Below are 10,658 nucleotides of genomic sequence, written 5' to 3'. Positions count from 1 at the left end.
TCCAATTTCACCCTTACACAAATCCTGGCAAACTCTCTTTTCCCCCATTGAAACATGTTACCATCTAACATAATGGGTTTGCCTATTGAAGAAGCTATCCTAGCCACATTGTCTTCATCCCAACATTGAAGAGGTAGATTAGGCATCCTAATTCATATAGGCAATGTTAGACCCTTTAAGGATAGGGTAGAAAACTCCATTGACCATTTCTCCATGCCAATTATATGGCCATTAACAAACCATGGACCTCTAGATAGAACTCCTTCCACCATTTCTGATGATTCGAAAGAACATAAGAACCAGCCTTTGCCAAGAGTTGTGAAATGAAATTTTCCAAATTCTCTCCATTGCCTTCTAACTTCCCAGGAAACAACATGAGCAGGTAATTCCTTACCAAAAACTTTAATAACTAAGGAATTACACAGTTTATTAGCATTCATCCTTTCAGCATTTTCATTTGTCTTTATTGTTTTACCATCTTCAGCAAATACTAAATCTTCTTCCTTGAAATTCAGCATGATATACGGCTTCCTCTTCCAAGGGTTAACTTCAGCATCATTTTCCCCGTAACAGACATACCTTCAATCAGATTGTTATCATTGACAACTTCATTTCCATTCATATTCCTCTCAAAAAGAGGATTTTTGTTCACATGACTAATGGAACTCACATTTGTCTCATATACTGGTGCAGAATTGGTGGTTGAAAATCCGAATCTGTTAACAAAGATTTTTCTTTCTGATGAAGATGCTGCATGGTCTACCAATAACTTCTTTGAAGGAGAAAATTTTTTTGAAACACGAGGAGTTTTCATATCATTCTCAATGGCAATCGATTTACCTTTGCCCTCAACATACAAAACCTTCTTCAGATAATCTCCCGCGGGTTCCTTAATCACCAAAGGACCATTTGAAGATCTAAATTCAGGACCTGTAAGCGAACCAACATATCATAATTTTTTCTGACTCATTCCAGTAGATTCGCGAAAAGAACCATCCGTATCCACCTTAGATTTTGACGCCTCCATCAGCGATGGACGCCGGTCGTCCACCGCCATACCACAAACCACTCCTAATCGGACGGAGTGATAGCCGGGAACTGAGAAATTCAAAAAATTGAAATTTCTCTCACTAGAAAAAAATGGGACTCTCTCTCACTAGAAAAAAACAAAAAAATGGGACTCTCTCTCATTATAAAAAAATGAAAATTTGGAGTTAGAAAATCCGTTTCCTAGAGAATTGAGATTTTCTCAAAACCACCCTATGGAATTGATTTTAAATAAACCTAGTGAAGGTGTTAGAACTAGGCTTGGACTAAGCAAAGAAGTCAATCATTATGTCTTTATTTCTATAATAGAATCCATAAATATTGATCAAGCACTTTCAAATGAATTTTAAATTTTGACAATGCAAGAAGATGTAAATTAATTTGTAAGAAATAAAGTTTGAGAAATAATTGCAATGCCAAAATATTAAAGTGTAGTTGGAATTAATGGATATTCAAGAACAAAATGAATAACTCAGGAGTTGTTTTTAGAAATAAGGCTAGATTGCTAACTAAGGGGTATAATCAGATTGAAGGTATTAATTTTGAGGAGACTTTTGCCCCTGTAGGTAGAGTTGAAGCAATTAGAGTTTTGTTAGCCTTTACCTATTTTAAAGGATTTAAATTATTTCAAAAGTATGTTAAAAGTGCCTTTTTAAATGGAGTGATTCAAGAGGATGTTTATGTTGAACAACCTGTAGGTTTTGAAAAATCAAAATTCCCAAATCATGTTTATAAATTGAAAATGCATTATATGGATTGAAATAGACACCTAGGGCTTGGTATGAGAGGTTAAGAATCTTCTTACTTGAGAGATCTTTTGAAAAGGAAGTGGGACACAACTCTCTTTTTGAAGAAATTAGGAAAGGATATACTCATTGTACAAATTTATATTGATGATATCATCTTTGGATCTACAAATAAAAATCTTTATGATAATTTTTCTAAAATAATGAGTAATGAATTTGAAATGAGTATAAAGAGAGATTTGAGTTACTTTCTTGGCTTTAGCATTAAGTAAATTAAGGAGGGTATATTTCTTTATCAATTGAAGTATGTTAAGGACATTCTCAAAAAATATGAAATGGACAATGCTAAATTTGTTAGTACATCTATGAGTTCCTCAGTTCAATTGGATAAGGACCCAAAGGGAAAATCTATTGATCAAAAGAAATTTAGAGGGATTATTGGATCTTTTCTTTACTTGACTGCCAGTATACCTGATATTATGTTTAATATTTATTTGTGTGCTAGATTTCAATAAAATCCAAAAGAATCGCATTTGATAGCAATGAAAAGGATTTTGATGTATCTCTTTGGAACTCAAAACTTAGGGATTTGGTATCCTATGTTCAGCTCTTCATTTGAAATAATTGGATATTCAGATTTGGACTTTATAGGTTATAAGAATGATAGAAAGAGTATATCTGGAACTTGTCAATTTATTTGAAATTCTTTAGTTTCTTGATCCATTAGAAAATAGAATTCTTTTGCCCTATCTATGGCTGAAGCTAAACACATTGCCTTAGGAAGTTATGTGGCACAAGTTCTTTGGTTGAAATAATAGTTGATTGACTTAGGATTTATAAAGGCACAATTCCAATTTATTGTAATAACACTAGTGCCATTTGCATTTCAAAGAATTCTATTCAACAATCTATAACCAAACATATTGATATAAGGTATCATTTCATAAGGGATCATGTATCCAAAGGAGAAATTGAACTAAATTATATTTCAACTGAAATTCAACTTGCATATTTTTACAAAACCACTAGCCTTTGATACATTTAGCATATTAAGAACAAGGCTTGGTGTGATTGACCTAAATGCTTAATTAAATTTTTTTGTAAACTTTATATGTGTATTTGTGTATTTTATGTTTTTTTTATTTTTATGTGCATTTTTTAGGTTTTTAGTGTGATTTTAAAATGTATTCACATCGAATTTCATATTTTGATTGATTGTACGAATTTTTTTAAGTGTTTTATTTGTAATGTATGAAATTCCTTTTGTATCGTATGAATTCTATAGCGTATCGATCATTGGGTATGACAGATTGAGTTTGTTTTTTGGTTTTAATACAATTCATTTGTACAATCCCCAGATTGTTCGAATAATATATATTCATTTGTATGTACACATGTAGATGGTTATACAGGCAGAATCAATTATTAAAATTGATCGTACGTATGAACATGGAGTTCATCCATACAAACACATGGAATTTGATGCGGGGGATGATTCAAACTGTCATAAAAACAATTTTAAATAACTGATCATCCCGGATGAACACGTGTTCGTCCGTATGTTTATATGGTCAAAAAGTATGTACGAAAGGATACCTCATAACTTGTATGATTATGAAAAGTCATTTTATTTTGAATGCATTCATTCGTACATACAAACTTTATTTTTGTATGTACAAACATCAAACTGTACGAACCTCTTTTTGTACATACAAAAGGTAATTTTTCCTTAAATAGAAGGGCTTTAAAACTCAAATCTCATTAACTTCAATAGCCTTTGAGACCTCATCTTTTAATCTTTCAATGGAAAGCTCTAGTAAGAGGGGTAGACTTACCAAGGGTCCATCTTCTAGGAATGATGAAGACAACTTTCTATCCATAACTAACGAGGAATCATTTCCTTAGTTTATGTCTGCCAAACTCAAACCTTCTAGAGTTCTTCTTCAAGAAAACATAAACTCTCAAGTAATGCCTTTTTTCACCACCACCCAATTTGCTTTTATCCTCACTCTGATTCACTCCTACAATAAGGATACTTTTCAATACTTCCTTGCCAATATGACTTTTAACACTGATCAAACTAGGATTAGATCTTATGTTTTGAAGAACGGGTAGAAATTACTAAGGAATATTTGGGGGCATTTTTGAATTTAAAGATTGAATGAATTAGAGCCCACCCTTTTTCCTCTGCTTCTGATTATAACTGGACTGAAATAAACAGAGTGATTAGAGGGATTAGAGAAGTATGTCATTTGCCTAAGGTATCCACTCTGAACCTAAATGATAGGATCATCAAACATGTTCATAACCTCTATAATTCCTAAAGCTGGTGACCGTATCAATATTACTCATCCTATTTCTACTGTCACCTATCTTATAATGATATGTCAACCTATAGATGAATCCCAACTCATTATTAACTATATTTATGGGCTTTCTAAAATTGGTCATGTCTCTCATAAGAGAAAAAAAACATTTCCTTATGACACCTAGTGACCTATATTCTTAAGAACAAGTACAATTTAGTTCATCCTGATCCTTATCTAGAAATGCCTATATACTTTACTGATGTTTCATTCTGATTTATTTTTGGGAGAGATGATGGAAGTGAGGATTCTGAGGGAGAAAGAAAAGCACCTGCTCATGCACCTGCACTAGCACCTCCTCCTGCTCGTGGGCTAGACTTTTAGGAGATGGTCCAGCATTTTGACAGACTTTATAGTCATTTTTATCAATGCTTTGATCACATTCAGACTCACCTTCACCAGCAGGATGCTCAATACCAGCAGGATATAGGTTGGATTTGAAGTTAGTTCGAATCGGTGAACACCAATGTGGCAATGATGAATAGCTATATTAATATCTTCAACCATCCACCTCCTCTAGACCAGGGACGCTCAGAGTGATAGATGTACTTCTTATGTGATTATCTTTGTTGTGCTTAGTGATGATGTGATGACTTCTGTTATTTCTGTGATTGTCTTTTATTTTTTATTTAATATTTGATGATGTGATGTTTGTTGTTGAATTGAAATTATCTAAATTTCATTGTATTATCTTTATCTTGATATCAATAAAAACTGTCTTACCTTATTATAGTTGATTTTGGTCTCTATTAAAATTTTTTATTAGCCTATATGATTATCCTGACTTAATCGATCTAAAAAGTGGTATAATATGATCAGCAATACAATAATCAGTTTCACTAAAACATCTAATTTTTTATAAATATAAATTAATTTATAACTCGATTAAGTTAAGACTATCAAATTCAAGTACTTTTTAGGCATACAAAATTTTAACATCATTATTGCAATTTTAATGTCTTATTATTTTTTATTTCTGTTTTCAATATAAGTATCTTTATACTAAGAAAAATTTGATATTTCAGATTATTGATTTTGGAAAAATTAATTAAAATTTTGATAAATGAATAAATGTACAAAAATTGAAAGAATGTGTAATGGTTCGCAAATTAAAAAGAGGCACAAAATTAGCCCAAATATAAAAAAGATGCATAAAGTGTATCACAACTACTGAAAAGATGGGCAATGTTGCCACAAGTATATGTTTTCCTTTATCTTTTATTCTTTAATTTCAAATCAATCTAATGTTCAATTATATTTTATATTGGAAATTGACTTAAATTAATTTTCATTTCATCACCTTTGCAATGATTCTCCTTATCTAATTGTCAAGAATATTTCATGACATTGAAATATTTAACTTGTCCATGTTATATCTTAATTTAAATATTATGAATTTTTATTTTTCTCTAATGACCATAAATCTTGTTATTGCATTTATAACTCAATCTTTTTCAAGATCAATTATCAAAGGCTTCTAATATGACTTCTTACATTTATATTATTTTTTCTTCTTTTCCTTTTGTTGTTGTAAAAAAGAGGGAGAAATATTATTTGTTTGCATGTGATTTTTATCTTTGTTCGTGTTTGTGTTTTGTGTGTTTTATGATTTTTAAAAAAAATTAAAAAAAATTTGGATTGATTTTTTCTTAATATAAATTCCCTAATATTCACATGCTTATTCTTTTATGGGGAGTTAAGGAAAAATTTATGATTAAGAGTTTATTCAAACAATAATTATTTTGCCATTATAAAAAAGGGGGAGATTATTGAGATAGTTGCTATTTAGTTTTGCATATTTGATATTCTTGCAACTTGTATGTTCTTGATGATTCCAAATATTATTGATTTGATTATTATTTCTCCTAACATATTTTGAAAGAATTGTTTTTGCTCTTGGGTGTACTAATATTTTAGGGAAATTATACTCCGATTATTGAATACTTTAAATCAAACTTAGTTTAAAGTGTATTGTAAATTGAACTCTATATTTTTCATTTTATTGAGTCTGAGAGTGTGATTGTAATTGAGTAACTGAGCACACACACACTAGGGGATAGTTTTAAAAATCATATTTTTAAAGTGATCATATAGTATGAAACTAGTGAGTACAAGATGATCTGGTCATATATTTTCCTTAACAAGCAATGAGCGAACATAAATGACCAAAATTTTTCCAAGTAAAGATCATATGGATGATATTTTTCATTTGTACCAGGATGATGACCTCTAGTTCGTCCTCAAATGAAGCTCGTACAGATGATATTTTCTATCGTATCATGACGATGCCCTCTTGTTTGTCCTTGAACGAAGTTCTTATGGATGATATTTTCTTATCGTACCAGGATTATGACCTCTATTTCATCCTAAAATAAAGTTCATATGAATTATAATTTTTTATTATACCAGGATTATGGCCTCTAGTTCATCCTCGAATGAAGATAGAATGCACGATATTTTTTTATCGTACCGGGACGAAGGGATCTATTTCAGTTCTCGTTCATTTCATCCTGACGATTTGCACACACTAACTTTAAAATTTTTTTATGTTCATATCGAATCAACCCAATTCATACCGGACAATAATCAAGTACGAAATGATTTCATATCGATTCAAAATGGATTCATATGCAATAGTTTTTGAATTATTCGTACGTATGAAATATAATCATATGGTAGGATCGTGGACGGTCAAATTTGAAAAATTCAGTTTTCTTTATGGTTTTTCATGTATTTTCTATAAAAGGACCACTAAAAATTGACACTTAATCTTTTTGTCATCTGGTCTTTATGATTTATAAAGGGAAATTTAAGGACAAAGTGCAAGAGAGTGTTTGAGAGAGATTTCTTCCTAGTGGAGCGTGAAGGATTCATAAGGTTACTCAAACGTGAGGATCTCTAATAGTGTTTTGTGTTTCTTCACTCTTTCTCTTATCTTTCTATATTACTCTTATGAAGATCTTTCAAGAAGATTCAGTTCTCTGCCGACACTTGGAGAGTGTGAATATCCAAAGGTTCTCTTCCTACACTTGGAGGGTGTGGAAGGATGAAGGTTCTCTGCCTATAATTGGATGGTGTAAAAGGTTGAAGGTTCTCTGCCAACACTTAGAGGTTGTGAAAGGACGATGATTCTTTGCCTCCCTGGGGATTAGTGGAAGAGAGTTTTATAAAGGCTTCTCCACCTAACTGTGGGAGCAAAAGGAGAGTCACTTTGGTAATAGTGCAATACCTGAAGTGGGAGGCTTCAGGGAGTGGATGTAGGTCGTGTATGACCGAACCACTATAAACATTTGTGTTTTTTTATTTCCGCTGCTTATTTACAAACTGCAAGTTTATTTTTCCATTGTTGAAATGTTATTTTAAAAAATTTTAAAATCAACTTATTACGAATCATTAATCGATTTCACTTTTAAAATCTAAGAAGGTTAATTTTTTAAATCCCTCTTTTGAAATTTAAACTTATATCCTAGCAGATAACCAAGAGGGGGGTGAATTGGTCATTTAAAAGTAATCCCCCTTTTGAAATTTAAGTTGATAATAATTTTAGTGAATTTTTGTAGAAAAAGTTTTTTTTACCACAAATTAAATAATACAGTAAAGTAAAAACAAAAGTAGTGAAAAATAAAAAGACACAAGATTTATAGTGGTTCGATCAAACACAACTTACATCCACTCCTTGGAGGCACCACTAGTGACTCTCCTTTTGCACCCATAGCAAGGCGGAGAAGCCTTTATAAAAACTCTCTTCCACCACTACCCAGTGCGGTAGAGAATGGTTGTCCTTTTATACTCTCCAAGTGTTGGCAGAGAACCATCATCCTATAACTCTCTCCAAGTGTTAGCAGAGAACCATCATCCTTTTATACTCTCTAAGTGTTGGCAGAGAACCATCCGTCCTTTCACACTCTCCAAGTGTGGGCAGAGAACCCTTCAGCTGTTCACACTCTCCAAGTGTAGGCAGACAACCCTTCGGCTGTTCATGCTCCACGAGTGTCGGCAGAGAATCGAATCTCCTTAACAAATCTTCTCACGAGAAATCTAGAAAGACGAGAGAAATGAGTGAAGTAATCACAAATCACAATTGGAGATTCTTACCTTTGAGTACCAAGTGAATCCTTCACGCTCCAGTAGTAAGAATCCTCCTTCAAACACTCTCTCCTTCACTCTCCATTCAGTTTACACGAAGACCAGTAAGAAAAAAGATTACAAGGTAGTTTACAAAGGACCTTTTATATGAAAGACACGAAAAACCGTCCAAAAACTATGAATTTTCAATTTTGTATGTACATGATTGTCCCGTACGATAGTGATTTTGTATGTATGAATAGTGTAAAACTATTACATACGAACTCTTATGTGCGTTGGGACGAGGTGACTTCATACCCGATCATTATTCCGTACGAACTTTGTTCGTCCGGTATGAACATATATTTTAAAGCCACGCTAAAACATAACTACAGATGATCCATATGTTAAAAGAACATAGAACATCATCCTGGAATGAATGTTCATGTTCGCCTTGACGAACAGTACAAACCTTGAAACCTGAGAAGATCATCCTAGGATGAATGGTGTGTTTCGTCTGGATGAACTGTTCAAAATGAGAATCCCGAGGACATCATCCAGGGGTAAATTTGGTATTTTGTCTCGACAATCCATTCATAGTAAGGATCCAGAGGATATCGTCCTGGGATGAATGGGTATTTCGTTGAGATGATTAATTCAAGTTATGAATCCAGAGAAGATCGTCCTGGAATGAATGGGCCATTTCGTCTGGACGAACACTTCAAAGTGAGAAATCAGAGGACATCATCCAGGGATTAATTTGGCATTTCATCTGGACGATCAGGACTTAGAAAAATTTCTTTACTCTCCTATTCATTCTATTGCTCTCCGAGAGGTATAACTGACTTGATCTTCCCGTACGAACAATGTTCGTCGAGTATGATCAGTAAAAAAAAACTAACCTTTTAAATTTCTCGCTTAGTGGGTGCGTATACTTGGTTGCTCAATTTCAATCATACTCTTTCTGACTCAATAAAGTGTAAAATACAAACTTAAAGTTATAAAATATGATATGCTAAATTTGATTTGAAGTCTTCAGTAGTCTGGAGTATAATTATCCTGAAATGTTAGTCCACACATGAGCAAATACAATTCTTTCAAAAACTGTTATGAGAAAATAATAATTGAAACAATAATATTTGGAATCATCAAAACTATACAAGTTGCAAGAATGTAAAACATATAAATAGAAACTCTCTTAACAATCTCCCCCTTTTTGATGATGGCAAAATAATTATTATTTTGAAATATTTCAAATTCTCAAGCATCTCCTAAACTCCCCTTGAGTTGATAAACATGTGAGAATAAGGAGGTTCACCAGCATTTGCATAATAGTCTCTTTTTATTTTTTTATTTAAAAAAATAAAAAAAATACAAATAGAACAGATACGATACGAACAAAAAAGATACAAACAAAAAATATTTCTCCCCCTTTTTGACAACAGCAAAAAGAGAAGAAGAAAAAGAATTAAAAGAGAAATGTAAGAAGTCATATGATAATCCTTTGATAATTGATCCTTAAAAGTGATTGAGATAAATTTGCAAATAAAATTAAAAATCATCAGACAAATAAAATAATTCATATGATTTAAGAAGAGATATAATATCGATAATAAAAAGAATTATCAGAAACATGAGTCAATTTAGACATTGAGATAAAGAATATCATTGCAAAAAGGATGAATATAAAATTTATATACTTAAAATTTTCAATACCAAATAAAATTATACAGAAGATTAATTTGAATTAAAAGATTGAAAGATTAAAGAAAGAATTAACTACCACATGTGGTGCTTTACACATCTTTTTCAATAGTTGTGGCAAATTTTTATGCATCTTTTTTACTTGTGGGCTTATTTTGTGCCTCTTTTTCAAATTGTGAACAATTGCGCATTCTTTTTGATTTTTGTACATCTGTACATTCTTCAAGAGTAATCTTGATCTTTCTAAAATCAATAATAAAAAATTTCAAATTTCTCGTAAGTATAATAATATTTATATTGAAAATTGAAATACAAAATAAGAAAACATCACAATTGCAATAATAATATAAAAATTTAAATTAGTCTAATAAGAGATATGAGATTGACATTCTCAATTACATCAAGTTATAAGTACAACTTAAATTTAGAAAAATTAGATTTTCAAATGAATTCAATTTTGTGTTGCAGTTCAAGATAAAGCACTTATAAGATCAAAAAATTTTAGAGATTTTCATATAAGCTAACACGCATTTCAAAATAAGATTAAAAACAAGACAAAATAACTTATATTGATATCATGATGAAGAATATTACATTTAGTTCAAATGATATCAATACACTCAAAATCTAAAAATACATAAAACACAAAACATAACAAAAAAACATAACTGCTAACAACACATTACTGATACAAACACATCACATTACATTGAAAAGCATAAAGAACTAC

Source organism: Dendrobium catenatum, unplaced genomic scaffold, assembly GCF_001605985.2.
Source record: "Dendrobium catenatum unplaced genomic scaffold, ASM160598v2 fragScaff_scaffold_465, whole genome shotgun sequence".
Taxonomy (NCBI): Eukaryota; Viridiplantae; Streptophyta; class Magnoliopsida; order Asparagales; family Orchidaceae; genus Dendrobium; species Dendrobium catenatum.
Note: the sequence above shows the minus strand (reverse complement) of the source record.